Source organism: Pongo pygmaeus, chromosome 23, assembly GCF_028885625.2.
Source record: "Pongo pygmaeus isolate AG05252 chromosome 23, NHGRI_mPonPyg2-v2.0_pri, whole genome shotgun sequence".
NCBI classification, from domain to species: Eukaryota; Metazoa; Chordata; class Mammalia; order Primates; family Hominidae; genus Pongo; species Pongo pygmaeus.
Window position 1 is genome coordinate 31,116,562 of NC_085931.1, and position 12,976 is coordinate 31,129,537.

Consider the following 12,976-nt stretch of genomic DNA (forward strand, 5'->3'; position numbering starts at 1 on the left):
CGTGTGCTGCCTATTAAAATCCTACCTGCTTTTCAAGGCACCATTAAATACCACCTTCTTAGAGAGGTCCGCAGATGCTAACATAGAGCAGAGCCTGACAGATAATAAACACTCAATAAATTGTAGGTATTATTAAGTGAGAATTGTTGATAACTTCTTTTCAATACCATCATTACCTGGTTCTCAGTAAATAAACTGTAAATGTTTTGAGTAATATACATCTATAAACTAAGACAAAGCAGTATTATCAATAAGTGTAAGCAAGTTTAAAGTGAATGCGTAAATGATTAATATGTAGAATTTAGTTTTAATCTCAGTTTGATTGTTTATCAGTTTTAATCAGAGCATAGTGAGAAAATGATTTCCTGGGCAGACATGGACATTTCTTATTCTTCATACTTAATCACAAACCCCACCAATCTATAATAAGATTGATTTCCAGTACTATCAGTCTTTTTTTGTGAAACAGAATCCTCAAGCTCCTAAGAATTCTGTTTTTTAATACCTTTAATGTACTTAAATTGCTACTGAGTATATGTCTGCCTCATATAAAATACACCAAAAACGGAAGTCTTCACATAGGAAGAAACGAGACTTATTGCATTAACCATATTAACATTTGTTGCTTTTCACACAGTAGTAAATATGGTGTTGAAAGGAGGAGATGGGCGGGCGCAGTGGCTCATGCCTGTAATCCCAGCACTTTGGGAGGCTGAGGCGGGCGAATCACAAGGTCAGGAGTTCAAGACCAGCCTGACCAACATGGTGAAACCCCGTCTCTACTAAAAATACAAAAATTAACCGGGCATGGTGGCACGCGCCTGCTACTCAGTAGGCTGAGGCAGGAGAATCGCTTGAACCTGGGAGGCGGAGGTTGCAGTGAGCCAAGATCGCGCCACTGTACTCCAGCCTGGGCAAGAGAGCGAGACTCTGTCTCCAAAAAAAAAAAAAAAAAAAAAAAAAAAAGTGGTAGCCATATTGGAAGTGGTATAGCTGTGGGGATCAGGTTGGTTCATTGCTTTCTGACCTTCTGTGGGCATTGGAGAACAATAGTAATGCCGAGTGCCCTATTTACAGGGTTAGGGCCATGGACAGACCTAAGTATTTCTACAAGAAAGCAAGTACCTTCAGGATGTGGGGGTGGGGGGGTTATGAGAAATGATAGAACAAGTAAACATCAATGAAAGGAACTGTACCTTACCACAAAAGGGAAGCTTTCAAATGAATAAAGTATTAAGAATAAAGAATAGGCTGGGCACAGTGGCTCATGCTTGTAATCCCAGCACTTTGGGAGGCCGAGGTGGGTGGATCACATGAGGTCTGGAGTTTGAGACCAGCCTGGCCAACATGGTGAAACTCTGTCTCTACTTAAAAAAAAAAAAAAAATTAGCTGGGCTTGGTGGCTTGTGCCTGTAGGTTGTCCCAGCTACTTGGGAGGCTGAGGCAGGAGAATCACTTGAACCTGGGAGGGGGAGATTGCAGTGAGCCGAGATCGCGCCAGTGCACTCCAGCCTGGATGACAGAGCAAGATTCTGTCTTTAAAAAAAAAAAAAGAAAAAAGAAAAGAAAAAGACATTTGAAATATCCTTGGGTCAATTGAGCCTGGGGCCCATTGGTATTTCATGTATCTTGGGGCTAGGACAGGTGGAAGCTGAGTTGTCAAGACCAAAGTACTTCTGGCTAACAGCTTGTTCCTTATGGCATTTGTGGCCACCTGTAGGATTTTTGTTAGCATATCTTCATTGAGAGGCGTCAGATAAGGATACTGTTTTTTCCCGCCCTGCAAATTGGGTTACAACTGCAGTAAAGAAGACATGAGCTATTTAGAACATACAGTTGTGTCCTTGAGGAATTTCATCTAATTGGATGGAGACTGCTTGAACAGGACTGTGCTGGGACATGTGAGGTTTGTGAAATAAGCACCCATTTCTTGTGAGCCTGCTCTTTGCCCATTTATCCAGAGCTGTGGCTCTCCCTCATTCTGAGTTGGCTGCAAGGGCTCCTTGCCTCCAGGTGACCCAGTGCACCATCCTCCCCATTCCATTCTTTCAACAAACTGCTACCTGAGGAAAAGTTATAAAAATATAAATGTTGGCATGCTTAAAGTCTGTGCTTAGCATCCTTTGGTGGCTTCCCAGGATAAAATTACGAAAATATAAATATGGCCTGGCTCTTGCTCACCCTCCAGCTTCCCCTGTCATATCCCTGTGTGTCCCCCTCTCTGCAGGCACTCTGTCGCCCCAGGTTTCCACAGGCCTCTGCACCACTGCCCCACGTCTCCTCTGCTTGGAATTTACTCTCCCTTCTCTTCCCCCTGGTTAGCCATTGGAGCCTTCTCTTTCACTCTACCCGGTCCTGCAGCCTTCAGCCTCCCCTCCCCCCGCCCCCAACCATGGCTTTCATAACATCCTGTGCCTCTCAGTTTTTCACCTGGATTTAAGTTTTTTTCCTTATCCTTGCCTTATGATCACTCTTTAAAAAGTAGTCAGCTGTACTCTTTCTGCTCCTCTTCCCATCCTCTCCATTTCCTTACTTGAACCAAAGTTACCACACATCGTCTGGTTGCATGCAGATTCAGTGAATGCTTTCCAGTTCTTACCTTTCTCAATCTCTTCTGTTTGAAACGCCTTCCTTCTTTGTCTTGGGAAACACCACCCTTTTCTGGTTCTGCTACATGGTTAAGCAGAACTACATGGCCTTTGGAGTTGGACAACAAAGGTTCGTTTTTTTTTGAGATGAGTCTCGCTCTTTCACCCAGGCTGGAGTGCAGTGGCACAATTTCGGCTCACTGCAAGCTCCGCCTCCTGGGTTCACCCCATTCTCCTTCCTCAGCCTCCCAAGTAGCGGGGACTACAGGCGCCCGCCACCATGGCCGGCTAATTTTTTTTGTATTTTTAGTAGAGACACGGTTTCACCGTGTTAGCCAGGATGGTCTCGATCTCCTGACCTCATGATCCGCCTGCCTCGGCCTCCCAGAGTGCTGGGATTACAGGCGTGAGCCACGGCGCCTGGCCTAAAGGTTCTTACTCCATTATCATTTCTTTCCACTTTCTTTAACTGATTCGTCATCCTCATGCTGCTCCTGAGTTCTGTCCTCTGACTTCTTTTCTTGAAATTCTCTCTCTGCAGGAGTGCTAACCACTGTGGCTTCTGTTAAGAATTCCCAACTTGATCTCTCTCCTGATGCTGCTGGAAGGATGGAACCGTCATCTCCTCCATCTGAATCACCGACAGGCATTCTTAGATTTTTAAATCAGGATGCTGAAAACTATCTTTGTCCCTCACCTCCACCTTCTTTTTGTACCTCCCAGACCCAGGCCCACCTCTCACGTTTACAAGGCCTAGGTCAAGAATACAAATGGAGCCCTATATACCATTTAAAAAAAAAAAAAAAATCAACCTAAGAAACATTAAGCAGACTTTGCTCTCTCCTCCTGCCATGACAGATATGCCTTCTTTTCCTTTTTTTTTTTTTTTTTTGAGATAGGGTCTCACTTTGTCACCCAGGCTGGAGTGCAGTGGCACAATCATGGCTCACTGCAGCCTCAACCTCCCTGGCTCAAGTGATCCTCCTGCCTAGTCCCCCAAATAGCTGGGACTACAGGCGAGTGCCACCATGCCCAGCTAATTTTTGTATTTTTTGTAGAGACAGGGTTTCATCATGTTGTCCACACTGATCTCAAACACCTGGATTCAAGTGATCTGCCCTCCTCACTCTCCCAAAGTGCTGGGATTACAAGCATGCATCACCATGCCCACCAGGCCTAATATACCTTCTTAATGACCTGGAAGGTTGGGTTCAAATAGAAAATACTCAGGCTCCTTAGAGTTCTATGTCAGTAGTTCTGGCAGAGCAGACCTTCAGCATAGTGCTCTTCCCTTCTCAGCCACAGCACTGTCCACGTGTTGTGAGTTTGAGCACGTGTGTGGCCTCCTGCCTGCACAGTGTAGGCGCAATACACGTCAGTGAGCAGCTGCCCCTTTGACCACCACCTCAAGTGCACCTGCTGGGTACGGACCTACGCTTTTCCAGAAGCAGGGAATTCTCGGGCACCTGAGGAGCATGTTCCTCTGACCCCAAAAACTTTCTCTCATGGGCATGGGCATGTCTGGGTGAGGGTTAGTGGCCAGTGACCACAGATGTCTCGGTCACTTACCTCGCGACCTGCTTCCTCTTTCTTTTCTTTGCGGTCTTGCTTTTCTGTCAGAAGCCTACTCATCCTTCAGGATATGGCTTTTGTGGGCCTCATCTTCTTTTAATCCTTCCCTTAGTATTTGAAATTAACCCAGCTCCTCCTTGCGTTTCAGAAGTGCTTTAATGTGATAAAAGGCAAAGTATGTTCTCTGTTCCTGTCTCCTTCTCTTACAAAATTGCAAGTTTCTTAAGAGCAGGATCATTGTTTGTTTTTGCCACCAGTCCTAACATGAAGCCTCACAAATGGGAAGTTCTTGACAAGCGTGGCTTGAATTCACCAAAACTCTTTTCATTTCGTGTTGTTGTGGTAACCCTATCAAAACAGGAAATAAAGCTAGTTTAGCATGACTTGTTCATAATTGACTCATGCTGGTTCCCTTTCCTTCCCTAAGCGATCACAAAACATCTGTTAAATAATCTACTTCAGAATTTCATGGATTTCTACGTTTATTGATCAGTACACTTCTAGAATCTGTTTCCCACTTGCCCCAGCACTGGAATGGATCATGTGGCCAAAGAACCCTGGTTCTTTTTTTTTTTTTTAACTGCTTTACTAAGAAGTAATTGATATACAAAATATTGCACACATTTAAAGCATAAAGTTGGATAAGTTTTAATACATTATACAGCTATGAAACCATCAACACAATTAGGATAAGGAACATACTCATTGCCTCCAAAAGTTACCTCGTTTCCATTTGCAATCTTCTTCCTCCCATTCCCAGACAACCCTGGAGGTAAATCCAAAGTAAACCCAGGATTACTTTGTATTTTCTATAAATGGAAATACGTTTCTTTTGGTCTGGCTTCACTCACCATAATTACTTGAGATTCATCTGTGTTGCGTATATCAATAGTTCATTTCCTGTTATTATCAAATAGGAATCTCATTTCCTTTTATTATCAAATAGCAGGAATCTATCTGTTTTGAGACTTGAGATGGATGTGCTCACTTCAGACCTTAATGTCCTCCCATTCTCCATAATTTATGGGTCTTAGGATAGAATTCATCTGTGACTTGAGGTTGTGTTCTTTTAAGATGACTAGACATTCACAATATCTTGGGTTCCTCAAGGGAAGAGTATTATTATTATTATTATTATTTTTTTTTTTTTTTTTTTTTGAGATGGAGTCTAGCTCTGTCGCCCAGGCTGGAGAACAGTGGTGCAGTCTCGGCTCACTGCAGCCTCTGCCTCCCGGGTTCAAGTGATTCTCCTGCCTCAGCCTCCCAAGTAGCTGGAATTACAGGCGCATGCCACCATGCCCGGCTAATTTTTTTTTTTATCTTTAGTAGAGACGGGGTTTCACCATGTTGGCCAGGCTAGTCTCAAACTCCTGACCTCATGATCTGCCTGCCTGGGCCTCCCAAAGTGCTGGGAGTACAGATGTGAAAACCACCCCCGGCCCAGAGTATTATTTATAATTTTTGCATCCTAATGTTAGAATAGTTCTTGATATATAGAAGGTACTAACCCAAAGCTGGATAAAAGTTTCCCCCTTTATTGGCCAGGTGTGGTGGTTCACGCCTATAATCCTAGCACTTTGGGAGGCCAAGGCAAGAGGATCACTTGAGTTCAGGAGTGAACTCAGTATTCAAGATCAGCCTGGGCAACATTGTAGAACCCTGTCTTTACAAAAAAACTTCTTTTAATTAGCCAGGCATGGTGGTGCTCACCTGTGGTCTCCACTATGCTATTCGGGAGGTTGGGGCTGCAATCAGCCATAATTGTGCCAGTACACTCTAGCATGGGTGACAGAGTAGCCCATCTCAAAAGAAATGAAGAAAAAGGCCAGGTGCAGTGGCTCACGCCTGTAATCCCAGCACTTTGGGAGGCCAAGGCTGAGGATCATGAGGTCAGGAGATCGAGACCATCCTGGCCAACATGGTGAAACCCTATCTCTACTAAAATACAAAAAATTAGCTGTGCGTGGTGACAGGCGCCGGTAGTCCCAGCTACTCAGGAGGCTGAGGCAAGAGAATCGCTTGAACCCAGGAGGCGGAGGTTGCAGTGAGCCGAGATTGCACCACTGCACTCCAGCCTGGGCAACACAGCGAGACTCCATCAAAAAAAAAAAAATTAATATTTAATTTTTTCCCCTCTTTAACATGTTTCTTTCCCCCTTAAAAAAATTTTTTTTAAGCTAGGTGCCATGGCATGTGCGTGTAGTCCCAACTACTCTGAAGCCTGAGGAAGTGACCTCGGGAGTTCAGGGCAGCATAGTGAGACTTCATCTCTCTCTCTCTTTCTCTCTGTCTCTCTCGTCTCTCTCTCTCTAGCTTTTTTTCCCCGAGACGGAGTCTTGCGCTGTCACCCAGAGCTGGAGTACAATGGCGCGATCTCGGCTCACTCAACCTTTGCTTCCCGGATTCAAGCAATTCTCCTGCCTCAACCTCCTGAGTCGCTGGGATTACAGGCGTGTGCCACCACACCCTATTAATTTTTGTATTTTTAGTAGAGACGGTGTTTCACCATGTTAGCCAGGCTGGTCTCGATCTGCTGACCTCGTGATCCACCCACCTCGGCTTCCCAAAGTGCTGGGATTACAGGCGTGAGCCACCGTGCCCAGCCGAGACTTTATCTCTTTGCAAAGAAAAATTGTTTTGGTTAATTATATGTTTTGGTAAAAAAACATACAATTTGCCATCTTAATCATTTTTAAGTACACAGTTCAGTAAAGTATATTCACATTGTTGCACAACAGATCTAGAACTTTTTCATCTTGGAAAATTGAAAACCTGTACTCTTGAACACATCTCCCCATTTCTCCCTCTCCTCAGCCATTTGTAACCACCATTCTCCTTTCTGATTCTATGGGTTTGTTAATATTCGATACCTCATATAAGTGAAATTATACAGTATTTGTTTTTTGTGACTTATTTCTGTTGATATAATGTCCTCAAGCTTCATCCATGTTATAGCATGTGATAGAATGACCTTTTTGGTTTTTCCCCCTCCTTTATTGGGGCATAATTGACAAATAAAAGTTGTATATATTTACTGTGTTAAATGTGATGTTTTGATATATGTATACCTTGCGAAATGATCCCCACAGTAAAGCAAATTAAGATACCCATCACCTCACATAGTTAACGTTTGTGTGTGGTGGGGGCAAGAACATTTAAGTTGTTTTTTTTTTTTCTTCTTTGGAGACAGAGTTTCACTCTTGTTGTCCAGGCCATCTTGGCTCACTGCAGCCTCCGCCTCTTGGGTTCAAGTGATTCTCCTGACTCAGCCTCCCAAGTAGCCGGGATTACAGGCACCTGCCACCACGCCTGGCTAACTTTGGTATTTTTAGTAGAGACAGGGTTTCACCATGTTGGCCAGGCTGGTGTCAAACTCCTGACCTCAGGTGATCCGCCTGTCTTGGCCTCCCAAAGTGCTGGGATTACAGACGTGAGCCACCGCACGTGGCTGATAATAGCCATTCTAATAGCTGTGAGGTGATATCTCATTGTGGTTTTGATTGGCATTTTTCTGATTAGTGATGTTGAGCCTTTTTTCATATACCTGTTGGCCATTTGTATGTCTTATTTTGAGAAATGTCTATTCAGGTTCTTTGCCCCCACTCCCTACCACCTGCACCTGCTTTTTTTCCATTTTTGAGACAGGGTCTCTCTATGTTGCCCAGGCTGGTCTTGAACTCTTGGTCTCAAGCAATCTTCCTACCTCAGCCTCCTGAATAGCTAGGACTACAAGCAGCTGCCACTGCGCCTGGCCTTTGCCCATTTTTAAATATTTTGTTTCCTGCTGTTGAATTGTTTGAATTTCTTATATATTTAAATATTAGCCCCTTATCAGATATGTGGTTTGTAAATATTTTCTCTCATTCGTTAGGTTGTCTCTTCACTCTGTTGATTGCTGCTTGTGCTGTGCAGAAGCTTTTTAGTTTGATGCAATTCCATTTGTCTATTTTTGCTTTTGTTGCCTGTGCTTTGGGGGTCACAATCAAAAAATAATTGCCCAGACCAATGTCAAGAAGCTTTCCCCCTGTATTTTTTTCTAGTAGTTTTTGTTTGCTTTTTTTTTTTTTTTTTTTTTTTTTTTTTTTTTTTTGAGACGGAGTCTCTCTCTGTCACCCAGGCTGGAGTGCAGTGGCATGATCTCAGCTCACTGCAAGCTCTGCCTCCCAGGTTCATGCCATTCTCCTGCCTCAGCCTCCCGAGTAGCTGGGACTACAGGCGCCTGCCACCATGCCTGGCTAATTTTTTTTTTTTTTTTTTTTTTTTGTATTTTTAGTAGAGACAGGGTTTCACCGTGTTAGCCAGGATGGTCTCGATCTCCTGACCTCGTGATCCACCCGCCTTGGCCTCCCAAAGTGCTGGGATTACAGGGTGAGCCACCACGCCCAGCCTTTTGTAGTAGTTTTATGATTTCAGGTTTTACAATTTTTGTCTTTAATCTGTCTTGATTTGATTTTTGTATAGGGTGTGAAATAAGTATCCATTTTATTCTTTTGCAAGTAGATATCCAATTTTCCCAGCACCATTTATTGAAGAGACTATCCTTTATGTTTGGACTCTTTATTCTGTTCCATTTGTCTATTTGTCTGTTTTTATGCCAGTACCATGCCGATTCCCTGCCCCCCACCCAGCTTTATTAAGGTATAATTGACAAATACAAATTAGTATATGAAACTGAGGTGGAAGTGCTGGAAAAATAATTAGTGTATATTCATGATGTACAACATGATGTTTTGATACATGTGTATATTGTGAAATGATTAAATCAAGGTAATTAACATATCTGTTATCTCACATACTTTTTGTGGTGAGAATGTTTAAGATCTAATCTTTTAGTAATTTGCAAGTATATAGTACATTATTATTAACTGTAGTCCCCATGCTGTAGGATAGAGCTCTAGAACTTACTCATCCTGGTTAACTGAAACTTTATACTCTAACAAATTATCTGCACATTTCACCCTGTCCCTGCAGTGTCATGCTGTTTTGGTTACTATAGCTTTGTAGTGTATTTTGAAATCAGGTGATGTGAAGCCACCACTTTGTTCTTGCTCAAGATTGCTTTGGCTGTATGGGATCTTTTGTAGTTCCATATATGAATTTAAAGATTACATTTTCTGTTTCTGTGAAAAATGTCATTGGAACTTTGATAGGGATTACACTGACTCTGCAGACTACACTGAGTAGTGTAGACATTTTAAGAATATTAATTCAGGCCAGGCACAATGGCTCATGGCTGTAATCCCAGCACTTTGGGAGGCTGAGGTGGGAGGATCACTTACGACCAGGAGTTCAAGACCAGCCTGGATAACATAGTGAGACCCCATCTCTACCAAAAAGTTTTTAAATTAAAAACAATTGGCCGGGTGTGGTGGCTCACACCTGTAATCCCAGCACTTTGAGAGGCCAGGGCGGGCAGATCACGAGGTCAGGAGATCGAGACCATCCTGGCTAACACGGTGAAACCCCATCTCTACCAAAAATACAAAAAAAAAAGGAAATTAGCCGGGTGTGGTGGTGGGCGCCTGTAGTCCCAGCTACTCGGGAAGCTGAGGCGGGAGAATGGCGAGAACCCAGGAGGCAGAGCTTGCAGTGAGCCAAGATGCGATACTGCACTCCAGCCTGGGCGACAGAGCAAGACTCTGTCTCAAAAAAATAAATAAATAAATAAATAAATAAAAACAATTAGGCATAGTGTTTGGATGCTGAATTGAATTTCTTTGTGTGTGTGTGTTTTTTTTTAAGACTGAATAATATTCCACTCTATGTATATGCTACATTTTCTTTATCCATTCATCCATAGTGGACATTTTGGTTGCTTCCACATCTTGGGTATTGTGCATAATGCTGCAGTAAACATGAACCTGCCAATAGCTCTTAGAGATTCTGCTTTGAATTGTTTTGGATATATGCTCAGAAGTGGGATTGCTGGACCATATGGGAATTCTGTTTTTAATTTTTTGAGGAATTTCCAAGTGGTTACACCATTTTACACACTCAACAATAGAGTATGAAGGTTCGAATTTATCCACATCACACGGTTTTCTGTTTGTTTGTCTGTTTGTTTTTAAATAGTGGCAGTCCTGGCTGGTCGTGGTGGGTGGCTCATGCCTGTAATTCCAGCACTTTGGGAGGCCAAGGCAGGCGGGTCACGAGGTCAGGAGATCCTGTAATTCCAGCTACTCAGGAGGCTGAGGCAGGAGAATCGCACAAACCCAGGAGGCAGAGAGGTTGCAGTAAGCCGTGATTGAGCCACTGCAGCCCAGCCTGGCGACATAGCGAGACTCTGTCTCAAAAAAAAAAAAAAAAGGCATAACGTTGAATACACGTTTCAAAAGAAGACATAAGGAAAGATGGTCATCATCATAAATCATTAGAGAAATGCAAATCAAAACCACAATGAGCTATCACCACACACCCATTAGGACTGCCCCCCCCCCCCGTTTTGTTTTGTTTTTTTTTTTTTGAGACTGAGTCTCACTCTGTCACCAGGCTGGAGTGCAGTGGCGCGATCTTGGCTCACTGCAGCCTCCACCGCCTGGGTTCCAGCCATTCTTCTGCCTCAGCCTCCCAAGTAGCTGGGACTATGGGCGCGCACCACCCCACCCAGCTAATTTTTGTATTTTTAGTAGAGATGGGGTTTCACCATTTTGGCCAGGATGGTCTCAATCTCCTGACCTCATGATCCTCCTGCCTTGGCCTCCCAAAGTGCTGGGATTACAGACATGAGCCACTGCGCCCGGCCTTCTTTTTTAATGTTCCTTTTTAATGAACCATTTTTGGATTCCTGTGGTAAGAGACACATTTATAGTAAAAACCTGTAGTGTGGTGGTAGTTAGGGACAAAAGGGGTTGAGCAAAACAAGATACAGTTGGTAATGTCAAAGTGATTTTAAAGCATAAACTCTTTATAGACACCTGAAAGTTCATGGTATGCCTTATTTACCCAAGTATCAACAATAAAATATATAAAACAAAACCGAGAAATCCAAGGAGAAACTAGCAAGTATGGAGTTGTTATGGAAGAGGGTAACCCTCTTTGTCATCAGTTCTATGAAAGATAGATTGCATAAACCAAAAAGGCAGCAGAATGGTTAAGCGGAGTAGACAAGAACAGACCAAACTCCTTTTTTTCAAGTGGGACCAGATGAGGATGATCTCATGTTTTCTTACTTAAAAGGAGGCAGTTGGCCAGGCGTGGTGGCTCACCCTGTAATCCCAGCCCTTTGGGAGGCCAAGGCGGGCCTATCACGAGGTCAGGAGATTCGAGACCATCCTGGCTAACACGGTGAAACCCCATCTCTACTAAAAATACAAAAAATTAGCCAGGCATGGTGGCGGGGCCTGTAGTCCCAGCTACTCGGGAGACTGAGGCAGGAGAATGGCCTGAACCCAGGAGGGGGAGTTTTCAGTGAGCCAAGATCGCACCACTGCACTCCAGCCTGGGCAACAGAGTGAGACTGCTTCCCCAAAAAAATTTTAAAAAGGCCGGGGGGGAGGGCAGTTATTTCGTCACTGAGTGTTGATATAGTAGAGGGGCACACTGACCATAAGCTCCTCTCTCCAAAAATTTTGTTGGATTATAATTTTGCAGAACAAATTATGACCATATTTGACTTATAACACTAGAAATTTATAATATTAACGCTAGAAAATTGTAATGTTGAGTTTAAACCAGTATTTTGTAACTAATCCGTGCTGTTGTTGAACTCTTGTTCTATGATTTGAATGACCAAAATAGAATTTTTATTTCTAAAAATATTCCCAATATTGAATAAGCTTGCTTATTATATATGCTTTTTAATACTATGTTAAATTACTACTATTATATATGCTGTTGCCTAACTGAGAATCACTGGCTTAGGGCCTCATGTACCAAACCAAAGCAAAATAAGATTTGAGTAGTGGTTATTTTACTTAAGAAAATATACTTCATTTCAAAGCATTTGGGGCCACCTGTGTACTGTATGTTAATGGTGTTGTAGGATAATTGGATCCTAGTAAGACAAAGTTCCACTCCAGAGCGTTATCTTGTCATAGAATCAGACAAATGTATCAATAATTCTCAGGATTAGTAGACTGATAAATATTATAGAAGCATAAACTTTATTTAATTTAGAGACAGAGTCTCACTCCGTCGCCCAGGCTGGAGTGCAGTGGTACAGTCTTGGCTCACTGCCACCTCCATCTCCCAGGTTCGGGTGATTCTTGTGCCTCAGCCTCCCAAGTAGGTGTGATTGCAGGCACTTGCCACCATGCCTGGCTAATTTTTTTGTATTTTTAGTAGAGGCAGGGTTTCACCGTGTTGTCCAGGCTGGTCTCAAAACTCCTGTCCTCAAGTGATCAGCCGCCCCAGCTTCCCAAAGTGCTGGGATTGCAGGCGTGAGCCACTGCACCCGGCCCTAGAAGCATAAACTTTAGAATAAAGTTATTTTACTGTTTTCTATTCTAGCACTTACCCCAAGGAAACAAGAAATGTTGTCTTATTGCCTGTCAGTGTTATTTGATTGCTTTGGTCAGTGGGCCAGATGTTGACATTTATTAATATGAAAATTTCTTATACACAAGATTGTAATAGAATGTTTATCATAAAGATAGTAGTAATACTCAAGACTCAAATTCATAAAATTGAAGGTATAATTTTTATTATTGCTTTTGCTTAGAATTCTGGTTTATCAGACATTAAGGACAACTAGGAAAGAACTGGGCCCCATGTTATTGCCACAAATGTGTTTTTCGAAAAATACTTTTCTAGGTTTTGTTATAAAACTACCCAAACATCTTGATTCAGTTTCTTGGGGGAAGAAATGGTCATGTCGT

The 12,976-nt window shown here is 42.9% G+C and overlaps 1 protein-coding gene across 1 annotated transcript in view; it reads left to right on the forward strand.

The window, feature by feature from the left end:
* MAPK1 (mitogen-activated protein kinase 1) overlaps positions 1-12,976 on the forward strand; it is a 106,827-nt gene that overhangs the window by 45,215 nt on the left and 48,636 nt on the right. The gene's annotated exons all lie outside the window — the stretch shown is intronic.